The 12,876-nt window shown below is 50.3% G+C and overlaps 13 non-coding genes across 13 annotated transcripts; 6 read left to right on the top strand and 7 right to left on the bottom strand.

Moving 5' to 3' along the window:
• Positions 1-2,345: 2,345 nt before the first annotated feature.
• On the bottom strand, positions 2,346-2,417 carry TRNAG-UCC (transfer RNA glycine (anticodon UCC)). Its single transcript has one exon. It is a non-coding gene; the product is annotated as a tRNA-Gly (tRNA).
• Positions 2,418-2,682: 265 nt separating this feature from the next.
• TRNAK-CUU (transfer RNA lysine (anticodon CUU)) lies at positions 2,683-2,755 on the bottom strand. The gene has a single exon. It is a non-coding gene; the product is annotated as a tRNA-Lys (tRNA).
• A 380-nt stretch (positions 2,756-3,135) lies between these two features.
• On the top strand, positions 3,136-3,222 carry TRNAY-GUA (transfer RNA tyrosine (anticodon GUA)). The gene is given in 2 exon segments: positions 3,136-3,172; positions 3,187-3,222. It is a non-coding gene; the product is annotated as a tRNA-Tyr (tRNA).
• Positions 3,223-3,364: 142 nt separating this feature from the next.
• On the top strand, positions 3,365-3,438 carry TRNAN-GUU (transfer RNA asparagine (anticodon GUU)). The gene has a single exon. It is a non-coding gene; the product is annotated as a tRNA-Asn (tRNA).
• Positions 3,439-5,819: 2,381 nt separating this feature from the next.
• On the bottom strand, positions 5,820-5,891 carry TRNAG-UCC (transfer RNA glycine (anticodon UCC)). Its single transcript has one exon. It is a non-coding gene; the product is annotated as a tRNA-Gly (tRNA).
• Positions 5,892-6,156: 265 nt separating this feature from the next.
• TRNAK-CUU (transfer RNA lysine (anticodon CUU)) lies at positions 6,157-6,229 on the bottom strand. The gene has a single exon. It is a non-coding gene; the product is annotated as a tRNA-Lys (tRNA).
• Positions 6,230-6,609: 380 nt separating this feature from the next.
• Positions 6,610-6,696, top strand: TRNAY-GUA (transfer RNA tyrosine (anticodon GUA)). The gene is given in 2 exon segments: positions 6,610-6,646; positions 6,661-6,696. It is a non-coding gene; the product is annotated as a tRNA-Tyr (tRNA).
• Positions 6,697-6,838: 142 nt separating this feature from the next.
• Positions 6,839-6,912, top strand: TRNAN-GUU (transfer RNA asparagine (anticodon GUU)). Its single transcript has one exon. It is a non-coding gene; the product is annotated as a tRNA-Asn (tRNA).
• A 2,381-nt stretch (positions 6,913-9,293) lies between these two features.
• TRNAG-UCC (transfer RNA glycine (anticodon UCC)) lies at positions 9,294-9,365 on the bottom strand. The gene has a single exon. It is a non-coding gene; the product is annotated as a tRNA-Gly (tRNA).
• Positions 9,366-9,630: 265 nt separating this feature from the next.
• On the bottom strand, positions 9,631-9,703 carry TRNAK-CUU (transfer RNA lysine (anticodon CUU)). The gene has a single exon. It is a non-coding gene; the product is annotated as a tRNA-Lys (tRNA).
• A 380-nt stretch (positions 9,704-10,083) lies between these two features.
• On the top strand, positions 10,084-10,170 carry TRNAY-GUA (transfer RNA tyrosine (anticodon GUA)). Its single transcript is given in 2 exon segments — positions 10,084-10,120; positions 10,135-10,170. It is a non-coding gene; the product is annotated as a tRNA-Tyr (tRNA).
• A 142-nt stretch (positions 10,171-10,312) lies between these two features.
• TRNAN-GUU (transfer RNA asparagine (anticodon GUU)) lies at positions 10,313-10,386 on the top strand. The gene has a single exon. It is a non-coding gene; the product is annotated as a tRNA-Asn (tRNA).
• Positions 10,387-12,767: 2,381 nt separating this feature from the next.
• Positions 12,768-12,839, bottom strand: TRNAG-UCC (transfer RNA glycine (anticodon UCC)). The gene has a single exon. It is a non-coding gene; the product is annotated as a tRNA-Gly (tRNA).
• Positions 12,840-12,876: the final 37 nt, after the last annotated feature.

Raw genomic sequence — 12,876 nt, 5'->3', positions numbered from 1 at the left:
CAAGTCTGACACCCACCTAGGAAGACAAAGCGTGTCCTTTGGCTCGCCTCACACGGCTGCCAATTGATCCTTCACTGACCACATTCCTTGAAAACGGACTAGTAATATGTCGCATTCAATTGGTCTACTTCTGGAATGTTGAAGATCTTTCGTAGTTTAGTCAAGCCACCTCTTCGCAGGAACAAACCCCAGCGTTTCTATTCACACCTGAAGAGGCCTTAGACCAATTACCATGGAATGTGTCCATGTTGATTGTCCAGGAACAGGAGGGGAGGTGTGAGAATTGTGGAGGCGCCCTTTTTCAAGTTACATCATCCCCTTGTTGGGTGTCAGGAAGCCTGCATAGCTAATAGTGCCTAGATTGACCTGGCTAAAGGCGTCAATTGATGTCAAATGGCCTGGAGAGAGGTGTTAATAATGTGGAAGACAGATAGTGTGGATGGACAAGCTCGTGTCCCAGTGTATTGCTGGCCTTGAAGTACACAGGGATGCGATGTTTCTTAAAGATCCTTCTGACTTTTTCCGACACTCCAGTTCCATACGGGATGACTATATTTCTCCAAGTGTTCTGCTTCTCCCCAGTTTGTTTTCCTGAGCTTGCGGAGGTTTTAACCAAGACCCAGTCTGGGTAGCCACAAGCTTTCAAAGCCCTCCTGAGATGTCACGGTAGCACCCTCCTAGTCATGTGCTAGGATTTGTATAGTTGGCCTCTGCTTACCAGAGAGGCTGTCAGGTCAATTCAGTGTGGTATTCTGCTTAACAGATTGCTGCGATGGATTAGTCGGGTCTGCTGATGATTCTCTGATGTTGTTTGAGTTTGTCAGAGTTCTTCCCGCCTTCGGGAAGCTGTGAGAGCTTTCCAGAACATGGGTGGGGGCTAGGCAAACGAACAGCATGAATATGGATGCAGCCCTGGCCATTTGCAAGGGGGGGCATTCCAGTGGCATGCTGGGAGTGGCATGTATGTTCTGCCAGCACATGGGCTCAGCCTCTTTCCTGGGAGAGGGCCGAACAGCTGGGCTGGAGGCAGGCTGCCTCGCCTGGCGCAGGCTGCTATGCGGCCCCAGGTGGGTGGACCTGAGGGCCTGAAGCCAGTCAGGACGTCAATACCGCTTAACTAAGAGATCAGCTAGATGTCCTCAGTGTGAAAAGTTCTAATTTTGGAGTATCCCACTACAATTCCCTGTCCCCAGCTCTACAGGAAAACTCCAAAAACAAACATCCCCAAGTCCGGTGATTGAAGACAAGGAGCGTTTGCGCGTGTGTGCATGTGGCTGAAGAAATACAGTGTGCCTGGCTGCGGGGCGAAGTAAAGGGAAACCGGGGCAAACATGCCAGCGTCCCTGGCAAGGGTGCCGTTACATCTGTGTTCTTTTGTCTTTAGACTCTTTTTGTTGCTACCATGTCAGCCGGATATTGCAGAGTCCTAAGAAGCCCCAGCTTGTGTTCCAGTGGGTGGTGTGAGTCAAAGGGCAGATAACGGTCTGTGTGGGTAGGTTTCCCGGAGACCTCCCTGCCCAAGTCAGCCCCTTCCTTGCCTTGCAAGACGCCGTCCAAAAGGGGTCATTTGCTATTCAGTGCCTCTTCCCCTGTACACTTGATGTATTGGTCCACTGACTTGATGCGTTCACTAAAAGCTTGTGTTTCTGATGCTCTAATCTTGACCCAAGTATAATCCACATGCCTTAACAAACGACTTGGTCTTTTCCCCGTGGAACAATTCAAGTCTCTCTTGTCCAGCTGCTCCATGCACAGGTTAGCTACAATGGGAAACACAAGTGATCCCATGGCAGCGGCGTGTTTCTGTCTGTAAAAGTCATTGGGGTACTTGAAATGGGCTTGCTTGAGTCAAAGGGCCAGCAATGAATGCACTTGGTCAAGCTTTAGTTCTTTTTGGCTGTCAAGAGTCTTCCCTCATTGCAGAGGTTTCCCACAATGTCAATAGCCTGCGCAAAGTGTATCCAAGTGAAAAGGCCTATGACATCATGGGACATGCTTGTTTCTTCTGGCTCCGACTTCAGTCTCCATTCCTTGTTGAGAAATTCTTTAGCATTCTTCAAAATGCTGCCAGTTATCTTGCCAGTTGAGGGTGTTGGAATGGTAGCCAGCTACTTAGCAATGCTGTGTGTGTGCCAGAGTTGATTGTTTGTGAATGAGTGTTTGAAATGGCTGAACCTTGTCCCTGGATAATGCTGTACTCCTTGAGCGAGTTAAAGCATGAGGCCGGAGCCTGTTGGGATGCGGCGGAATCTTTGCACTGTTGTCACTAAGGCAAGACAACTTAGGAGTTTTCTTGAAGGAGCTTTGGCCCTGTGGTGTTTTGTCAAGGGCGCAAAGAAGAAGACTGCGTTGGCCGGGAATCGAACCCGGGTCAACTGCTTGGAAGGCAGCTATGCTCACCACTATACCACCAACGCAAGGCTGTGCAGCAAGCATGCTGCTGGCTGTGTAGAACTAAGGCCACCCATGACATTGACTCCACAGACCCCCTGCTGCGCAAGGTCCATTTGCTGCCGTACCAAGTCACCTCTAGGAGGATGAGCTAGAAATATTTCCCCATTGGTGGAGAGAAAGGAAGCCAAGCCACTAGATATGGTAAAGGTGTGATTGTGCAGTGCGCTTGAAGGAACTGGAGATACTGACACCTTTTGCAAAGGCCTTTGACTCGGCCAAAAAAAGGCACGCCCAACGTGGGGCTCGAACCCACGACCCTGAGATTAAGAGTCTCATGCTCTACCGACTGAGCTAGCCGGGCTACCGCACGCTGCTGCTTTGAGGCCTCTTACAGCTAGCAGGCTCTGACCACTCTTTCCTAGCTTTCGCCACAATTCCTTTGGCTAAACTCAATGTGCTTCCAAGTACTATTCTGCTCACTTGCTGTCAGGGCACAGGGTACATCACCATTTTTGACGGGACTTTGGAGGATCCCAACAAAATGCGCTGGCTCTTTACTAACCCTTTTCTCTCTGTGCAATACGTCAAGCCGTAGCCTCCCACGTAACGTCTGCCTAGGCATCTGCCCTTATCGGCCGAGGCGGCATCAAGCAAGACCTCAACCTAGAAGGTCAAATGCAAAGTGTTCAGCACTGGCTTTGCATTTGCAGGGGTCACGTGTTACCCCACCCATCCGACTTCCCTTCGATAGCTCAGCTGGTAGAGCGGAGGACTGTAGTAGATAAAGTAGCAATCCTTAGGTCGCTGGTTCAATTCCGGCTCGAAGGAAGGGCTTTTTAGCCCGCGTCACTTCCTTTTAGAAAGAAGGCAATCCCTCAGCTCTGCAAATGTGCAATTGGGAAGCTTTTTAGGCACCTTGAGTTGATCTTTCATTTCTCCTTCGGGCCAGTTCAAGCACGCTCCGTGTGTGGTCTCTGTGGCGCAATCGGTTAGCGCGTTCGGCTGTTAACCGAAAGGTTGGTGGTTCGAGCCCACCCAGGGACGCTCACCTTTTCTCATTACCTTAGCCGGGACCGCTGCCAAGTCTGACACCCACCTAGGAAGACAAAGCGTGTCCTTTGGCTCGCCTCACACGGCTGCCAATTGATCCTTCACTGACCACATTCCTTGAAAACGGACTAGTAATATGTCGCATTCAATTGGTCTACTTCTGGAATGTTGAAGATCTTTCGTAGTTTAGTCAAGCCACCTCTTCGCAGGAACAAACCCCAGCGTTTCTATTCACACCTGAAGAGGCCTTAGACCAATTACCATGGAATGTGTCCATGTTGATTGTCCAGGAACAGGAGGGGAGGTGTGAGAATTGTGGAGGCGCCCTTTTTCAAGTTACATCATCCCCTTGTTGGGTGTCAGGAAGCCTGCATAGCTAATAGTGCCTAGATTGACCTGGCTAAAGGCGTCAATTGATGTCAAATGGCCTGGAGAGAGGTGTTAATAATGTGGAAGACAGATAGTGTGGATGGACAAGCTCGTGTCCCAGTGTATTGCTGGCCTTGAAGTACACAGGGATGCGATGTTTCTTAAAGATCCTTCTGACTTTTTCCGACACTCCAGTTCCATACGGGATGACTATATTTCTCCAAGTGTTCTGCTTCTCCCCAGTTTGTTTTCCTGAGCTTGCGGAGGTTTTAACCAAGACCCAGTCTGGGTAGCCACAAGCTTTCAAAGCCCTCCTGAGATGTCACGGTAGCACCCTCCTAGTCATGTGCTAGGATTTGTATAGTTGGCCTCTGCTTACCAGAGAGGCTGTCAGGTCAATTCAGTGTGGTATTCTGCTTAACAGATTGCTGCGATGGATTAGTCGGGTCTGCTGATGATTCTCTGATGTTGTTTGAGTTTGTCAGAGTTCTTCCCGCCTTCGGGAAGCTGTGAGAGCTTTCCAGAACATGGGTGGGGGCTAGGCAAACGAACAGCATGAATATGGATGCAGCCCTGGCCATTTGCAAGGGGGGGCATTCCAGTGGCATGCTGGGAGTGGCATGTATGTTCTGCCAGCACATGGGCTCAGCCTCTTTCCTGGGAGAGGGCCGAACAGCTGGGCTGGAGGCAGGCTGCCTCGCCTGGCGCAGGCTGCTATGCGGCCCCAGGTGGGTGGACCTGAGGGCCTGAAGCCAGTCAGGACGTCAATACCGCTTAACTAAGAGATCAGCTAGATGTCCTCAGTGTGAAAAGTTCTAATTTTGGAGTATCCCACTACAATTCCCTGTCCCCAGCTCTACAGGAAAACTCCAAAAACAAACATCCCCAAGTCCGGTGATTGAAGACAAGGAGCGTTTGCGCGTGTGTGCATGTGGCTGAAGAAATACAGTGTGCCTGGCTGCGGGGCGAAGTAAAGGGAAACCGGGGCAAACATGCCAGCGTCCCTGGCAAGGGTGCCGTTACATCTGTGTTCTTTTGTCTTTAGACTCTTTTTGTTGCTACCATGTCAGCCGGATATTGCAGAGTCCTAAGAAGCCCCAGCTTGTGTTCCAGTGGGTGGTGTGAGTCAAAGGGCAGATAACGGTCTGTGTGGGTAGGTTTCCCGGAGACCTCCCTGCCCAAGTCAGCCCCTTCCTTGCCTTGCAAGACGCCGTCCAAAAGGGGTCATTTGCTATTCAGTGCCTCTTCCCGTGTACACTTGATGTATTGGTCCACTGACTTGATGCGTTCACTAAAAGCTTGTGTTTCTGATGCTCTAATCTTGACCCAAGTATAATCCACATGCCTTAACAAACGACTTGGTCTTTTCCCCGTGGAACAATTCAAGTCTCTCTTGTCCAGCTGCTCCATGCACAGGTTAGCTACAATGGGAAACACAAGTGATCCCATGGCAGCGGCGTGTTTCTGTCTGTAAAAGTCATTGGGGTACTTGAAATGGGCTTGCTTGAGTCAAAGGGCCAGCAATGAATGCACTTGGTCAAGCTTTAGTTCTTTTTGGCTGTCAAGAGTCTTCCCTCATTGCAGAGGTTTCCCACAATGTCAATAGCCTGCGCAAAGTGTATCCAAGTGAAAAGGCCTATGACATCATGGGACATGCTTGTTTCTTCTGGCTCCGACTTCAGTCTCCATTCCTTGTTGAGAAATTCTTTAGCATTCTTCAAAATGCTGCCAGTTATCTTGCCAGTTGAGGGTGTTGGAATGGTAGCCAGCTACTTAGCAATGCTGTGTGTGTGCCAGAGTTGATTGTTTGTGAATGAGTGTTTGAAATGGCTGAACCTTGTCCCTGGATAATGCTGTACTCCTTGAGCGAGTTAAAGCATGAGGCCGGAGCCTGTTGGGATGCGGCGGAATCTTTGCACTGTTGTCACTAAGGCAAGACAACTTAGGAGCTTTCTTGAAGGAGCTTTGGCCCTGTGGTGTTTTGTCAAGGGCGCAAAGAAGAAGACTGCGTTGGCCGGGAATCGAACCCGGGTCAACTGCTTGGAAGGCAGCTATGCTCACCACTATACCACCAACGCAAGGCTGTGCAGCAAGCATGCTGCTGGCTGTGTAGAACTAAGGCCACCCATGACATTGACTCCACAGACCCCCTGCTGCGCAAGGTCCATTTGCTGCCGTACCAAGTCACCTCTAGGAGGATGAGCTAGAAATATTTCCCCATTGGTGGAGAGAAAGGAAGCCAAGCCACTAGATATGGTAAAGGTGTGATTGTGCAGTGCGCTTGAAGGAACTGGAGATACTGACACCTTTTGCAAAGGCCTTTGACTCGGCCAAAAAAAGGCACGCCCAACGTGGGGCTCGAACCCACGACCCTGAGATTAAGAGTCTCATGCTCTACCGACTGAGCTAGCCGGGCTACCGCACTCTGCTGCTTTGAGGCCTCTTACAGCTAGCAGGCTCTGACCACTCTTTCCTAGCTTTCGCCACAATTCCTTTGGCTAAACTCAATGTGCTTCCAAGTACTATTCTGCTCACTTGCTGTCAGGGCACAGGGTACATCACCATTTTTGACGGGACTTTGGAGGATCCCAACAAAATGCGCTGGCTCTTTACTAACCCTTTTCTCTCTGTGCAATACGTCAAGCCGTAGCCTCCCACGTAACGTCTGCCCAGGCATCTGCCCTTATCGGCCGAGGCGGCATCAAGCAAGACCTCAACCTAGAAGGTCAAATGCAAAGTGTTCAGCACTGGCTTTGCATTTGCAGGGGTCACGTGTTACCCCACCCATCCGACTTCCCTTCGATAGCTCAGCTGGTAGAGCGGAGGACTGTAGTAGATAAAGTAGCAATCCTTAGGTCGCTGGTTCAATTCCGGCTCGAAGGAAGGGCTTTTTAGCCCGCGTCACTTCCTTTTAGAAAGAAGGCAATCCCTCAGCTCTACAAATGTGCAATTGGGAAGCTTTTTAGGCACCTTGAGTTGATCTTTCATTTCTCCTTCGGGCCAGTTCAAGCACGCTCCGTGTGTGGTCTCTGTGGCGCAATCGGTTAGCGCGTTCGGCTGTTAACCGAAAGGTTGGTGGTTCGAGCCCACCCAGGGACGCTCACCTTTTCTCATTACCTTAGCGGGGACCGCTGCCAAGTCTGACACCCACCTAGGAAGACAAAGCGTGTCCTTTGGCTCGCCTCACACGGCTGCCAATTGATCCTTCACTGACCACATTCCTTGAAAACGGACTAGTAATATGTCGCATTCAATTGGTCTACTTCTGGAATGTTGAAGATCTTTCGTAGTTTAGTCAAGCCACCTCTTCGCAGGAACAAACCCCAGCGTTTCTATTCACACCTGAAGAGGCCTTAGACCAATTACCATGGAATGTGTCCATGTTGATTGTCCAGGAACAGGAGGGGAGGTGTGAGAATTGTGGAGGCGCCCTTTTTCAAGTTACATCATCCCCTTGTTGGGTGTCAGGAAGCCTGCATAGCTAATAGTGCCTAGATTGACCTGGCTAAAGGCGTCAATTGATGTCAAATGGCCTGGAGAGAGGTGTTAATAATGTGGAAGACAGATAGTGTGGATGGACAAGCTCGTGTCCCAGTGTATTGCTGGCCTTGAAGTACACAGGGATGCGATGTTTCTTAAAGATCCTTCTGACTTTTTCCGACACTCCAGTTCCATACGGGATGACTATATTTCTCCAAGTGTTCTGCTTCTCCCCAGTTTGTTTTCCTGAGCTTGCGGAGGTTTTAACCAAGACCCAGTCTGGGTAGCCACAAGCTTTCAAAGCCCTCCTGAGATGTCACGGTAGCACCCTCCTAGTCATGTGCTAGGATTTGTATAGTTGGCCTCTGCTTACCAGAGAGGCTGTCAGGTCAATTCAGTGTGGTATTCTGCTTAACAGATTGCTGCGATGGATTAGTCGGGTCTGCTGATGATTCTCTGATGTTGTTTGAGTTTGTCAGAGTTCTTCCCGCCTTCGGGAAGCTGTGAGAACTTTCCAGAACATGGGTGGGGGCTAGGCAAACGAACAGCATGAATATGGATGCAGCCCTGGCCATTTGCAAGGGGGGGCATTCCAGTGGCATGCTGGGAGTGGCATGTATGTTCTGCCAGCACATGGGCTCAGCCTCTTTCCTGGGAGAGGGCCGAACAGCTGGGCTGGAGGCAGGCTGCCTCGCCTGGCGCAGGCTGCTATGCGGCCCCAGGTGGGTGGACCTGAGGGCCTGAAGCCAGTCAGGACGTCAATACCGCTTAACTAAGAGATCAGCTAGATGTCCTCAGTGTGAAAAGTTCTAATTTTGGAGTATCCCACTACAATTCCCTGTCCCCAGCTCTACAGGAAAACTCCAAAAACAAACATCCCCAAGTCCGGTGATTGAAGACAAGGAGCGTTTGCGCGTGTGTGCATGTGGCTGAAGAAATACAGTGTGCCTGGCTGCGGGGCGAAGTAAAGGGAAACCGGGGCAAACATGCCAGCGTCCCTGGCAAGGGTGCCGTTACATCTGTGTTCTTTTGTCTTTAGACTCTTTTTGTTGCTACCATGTCAGCCGGATATTGCAGAGTCCTAAGAAGCCCCAGCTTGTGTTCCAGTGGGTGGTGTGAGTCAAAGGGCAGATAACGGTCTGTGTGGGTAGGTTTCCCGGAGACCTCCCTGCCCAAGTCAGCCCCTTCCTTGCCTTGCAAGACGCCGTCCAAAAGGGGTCATTTGCTATTCAGTGCCTCTTCCCCTGTACACTTGATGTATTGGTCCACTGACTTGATGCGTTCACTAAAAGCTTGTGTTTCTGATGCTCTAATCTTGACCCAAGTATAATCCACATGCCTTAACAAACGACTTGGTCTTTTCCCCGTGGAACAATTCAAGTCTCTCTTGTCCAGCTGCTCCATGCACAGGTTAGCTACAATGGGAAACACAAGTGATCCCATGGCAGCGGCGTGTTTCTGTCTGTAAAAGTCATTGGGGTACTTGAAATGGGCTTGCTTGAGTCAAAGGGCCAGCAATGAATGCACTTGGTCAAGCTTTAGTTCTTTTTGGCTGTCAAGAGTCTTCCCTCATTGCAGAGGTTTCCCACAATGTCAATAGCCTGCGCAAAGTGTATCCAAGTGAAAAGGCCTATGACATCATGGGACATGCTTGTTTCTTCTGGCTCCGACTTCAGTCTCCATTCCTTGTTGAGAAATTCTTTAGCATTCTTCAAAATGCTGCCAGTTATCTTGCCAGTTGAGGGTGTTGGAATGGTAGCCAGCTACTTAGCAATGCTGTGTGTGTGCCAGAGTTGATTGTTTGTGAATGAGTGTTTGAAATGGCTGAACCTTGTCCCTGGATAATGCTGTACTCCTTGAGCGAGTTAAAGCATGAGGCCGGAGCCTGTTGGGATGCGGCGGAATCTTTGCACTGTTGTCACTAAGGCAAGACAACTTAGGAGTTTTCTTGAAGGAGCTTTGGCCCTGTGGTGTTTTGTCAAGGGCGCAAAGAAGAAGACTGCGTTGGCCGGGAATCGAACCCGGGTCAACTGCTTGGAAGGCAGCTATGCTCACCACTATACCACCAACGCAAGGCTGTGCAGCAAGCATGCTGCTGGCTGTGTAGAACTAAGGCCACCCATGACATTGACTCCACAGACCCCCTGCTGCGCAAGGTCCATTTGCTGCCGTACCAAGTCACCTCTAGGAGGATGAGCTAGAAATATTTCCCCATTGGTGGAGAGAAAGGAAGCCAAGCCACTAGATATGGTAAAGGTGTGATTGTGCAGTGCGCTTGAAGGAACTGGAGATACTGACACCTTTTGCAAAGGCCTTTGACTCGGCCAAAAAAAGGCACGCCCAACGTGGGGCTCGAACCCACGACCCTGAGATTAAGAGTCTCATGCTCTACCGACTGAGCTAGCCGGGCTACCGCACGCTGCTGCTTTGAGGCCTCTTACAGCTAGCAGGCTCTGACCACTCTTTCCTAGCTTTCGCCACAATTCCTTTGGCTAAACTCAATGTGCTTCCAAGTACTATTCTGCTCACTTGCTGTCAGGGCACAGGGTACATCACCATTTTTGACGGGACTTTGGAGGATCCCAACAAAATGCGCTGGCTCTTTACTAACCCTTTTCTCTCTGTGCAATACGTCAAGCCGTAGCCTCCCACGTAACGTCTGCCTAGGCATCTGCCCTTATCGGCCGAGGCGGCATCAAGCAAGACCTCAACCTAGAAGGTCAAATGCAAAGTGTTCAGCACTGGCTTTGCATTTGCAGGGGTCACGTGTTACCCCACCCATCCGACTTCCCTTCGATAGCTCAGCTGGTAGAGCGGAGGACTGTAGTAGATAAAGTAGCAATCCTTAGGTCGCTGGTTCAATTCCGGCTCGAAGGAAGGGCTTTTTAGCCCGCGTCACTTCCTTTTAGAAAGAAGGCAATCCCTCAGCTCTGCAAATGTGCAATTGGGAAGCTTTTTAGGCACCTTGAGTTGATCTTTCATTTCTCCTTCGGGCCAGTTCAAGCACGCTCCGTGTGTGGTCTCTGTGGCGCAATCGGTTAGCGCGTTCGGCTGTTAACCGAAAGGTTGGTGGTTCGAGCCCACCCAGGGACGCTCACCTTTTCTCATTACCTTAGCCGGGACCGCTGCCAAGTCTGACACCCACCTAGGAAGACAAAGCGTGTCCTTTGGCTCGCCTCACACGGCTGCCAATTGATCCTTCACTGACCACATTCCTTGAAAACGGACTAGTAATATGTCGCATTCAATTGGTCTACTTCTGGAATGTTGAAGATCTTTCGTAGTTTAGTCAAGCCACCTCTTCGCAGGAACAAACCCCAGCGTTTCTATTCACACCTGAAGAGGCCTTAGACCAATTACCATGGAATGTGTCCATGTTGATTGTCCAGGAACAGGAGGGGAGGTGTGAGAATTGTGGAGGCGCCCTTTTTCAAGTTACATCATCCCCTTGTTGGGTGTCAGGAAGCCTGCATAGCTAATAGTGCCTAGATTGACCTGGCTAAAGGCGTCAATTGATGTCAAATGGCCTGGAGAGAGGTGTTAATAATGTGGAAGACAGATAGTGTGGATGGACAAGCTCGTGTCCCAGTGTATTGCTGGCCTTGAAGTACACAGGGATGCGATGTTTCTTAAAGATCCTTCTGACTTTTTCCGACACTCCAGTTCCATACGGGATGACTATATTTCTCCAAGTGTTCTGCTTCTCCCCAGTTTGTTTTCCTGAGCTTGCGGAGGTTTTAACCAAGACCCAGTCTGGGTAGCCACAAGCTTTCAAAGCCCTCCTGAGATGTCACGGTAGCACCCTCCTAGTCATGTGCTAGGATTTGTATAGTTGGCCTCTGCTTACCAGAGAGGCTGTCAGGTCAATTCAGTGTGGTATTCTGCTTAACAGATTGCTGCGATGGATTAGTCGGGTCTGCTGATGATTCTCTGATGTTGTTTGAGTTTGTCAGAGTTCTTCCCGCCTTCGGGAAGCTGTGAGAGCTTTCCAGAACATGGGTGGGGGCTAGGCAAACGAACAGCATGAATATGGATGCAGCCCTGGCCATTTGCAAGGGGGGGCATTCCAGTGGCATGCTGGGAGTGGCATGTATGTTCTGCCAGCACATGGGCTCAGCCTCTTTCCTGGGAGAGGGCCGAACAGCTGGGCTGGAGGCAGGCTGCCTCGCCTGGCGCAGGCTGCTATGCGGCCCCAGGTGGGTGGACCTGAGGGCCTGAAGCCAGTCAGGACGTCAATACCGCTTAACTAAGAGATCAGCTAGATGTCCTCAGTGTGAAAAGTTCTAATTTTGGAGTATCCCACTACAATTCCCTGTCCCCAGCTCTACAGGAAAACTCCAAAAACAAACATCCCCAAGTCCGGTGATTGAAGACAAGGAGCGTTTGCGCGTGTGTGCATGTGGCTGAAGAAATACAGTGTGCCTGGCTGCGGGGCGAAGTAAAGGGAAACCGGGGCAAACATGCCAGCGTCCCTGGCAAGGGTGCCGTTACATCTGTGTTCTTTTGTCTTTAGACTCTTTTTGTTGCTACCATGTCAGCCGGATATTGCAGAGTCCTAAGAAGCCCCAGCTTGTGTTCCAGTGGGTGGTGTGAGTCAAAGGGCAGATAACGGTCTGTGTGGGTAGGTTTCCCGGAGACCTCCCTGCCCAAGTCAGCCCCTTCCTTGCCTTGCAAGACGCCGTCCAAAAGGGGTCATTTGCTATTCAGTGCCTCTTCCCGTGTACACTTGATGTATTGGTCCACTGACTTGATGCGTTCACTAAAAGCTTGTGTTTCTGATGCTCTAATCTTGACCCAAGTATAATCCACATGCCTTAACAAACGACTTGGTCTTTTCCCCGTGGAACAATTCAAGTCTCTCTTGTCCAGCTGCTCCATGCACAGGTTAGCTACAATGGGAAACACAAGTGATCCCATGGCAGCGGCGTGTTTCTGTCTGTAAAAGTCATTGGGGTACTTGAAATGGGCTTGCTTGAGTCAAAGGGCCAGCAATGAATGCACTTGGTCAAGCTTTAGTTCTTTTTGGCTGTCAAGAGTCTTCCCTCATTGCAGAGGTTTCCCACAATGTCAATAGCCTGCGCAAAGTGTATCCAAGTGAAAAGGCCTATGACATCATGGGACATGCTTGTTTCTTCTGGCTCCGACTTCAGTCTCCATTCCTTGTTGAGAAATTCTTTAGCATTCTTCAAAATGCTGCCAGTTATCTTGCCAGTTGAGGGTGTTGGAATGGTAGCCAGCTACTTAGCAATGCTGTGTGTGTGCCAGAGTTGATTGTTTGTGAATGAGTGTTTGAAATGGCTGAACCTTGTCCCTGGATAATGCTGTACTCCTTGAGCGAGTTAAAGCATGAGGCCGGAGCCTGTTGGGATGCGGCGGAATCTTTGCACTGTTGTCACTAAGGCAAGACAACTTAGGAGCTTTCTTGAAGGAGCTTTGGCCCTGTGGTGTTTTGTCAAGGGCGCAAAGAAGAAGACTGCGTTGGCCGGGAATCGAACCCGGGTCAACTGCTTGGAAGGCAGCTATGCTCACCACTATACCACCAACGCAAGGCTGTGCAGCAAGCATGCTGCTGGCTGTGTAGAA

This window comes from Staurois parvus, unplaced genomic scaffold, assembly GCF_062004578.1.
Source record: "Staurois parvus isolate SC_StPar_1 unplaced genomic scaffold, SC_StPar_1.0 ptg002404l, whole genome shotgun sequence".
Lineage (NCBI taxonomy): Eukaryota > Metazoa > Chordata > Amphibia > Anura > Ranidae > Staurois > Staurois parvus.
Note: the sequence above shows the minus strand (reverse complement) of the source record. Positions and strands in the feature narration are given on the sequence as shown.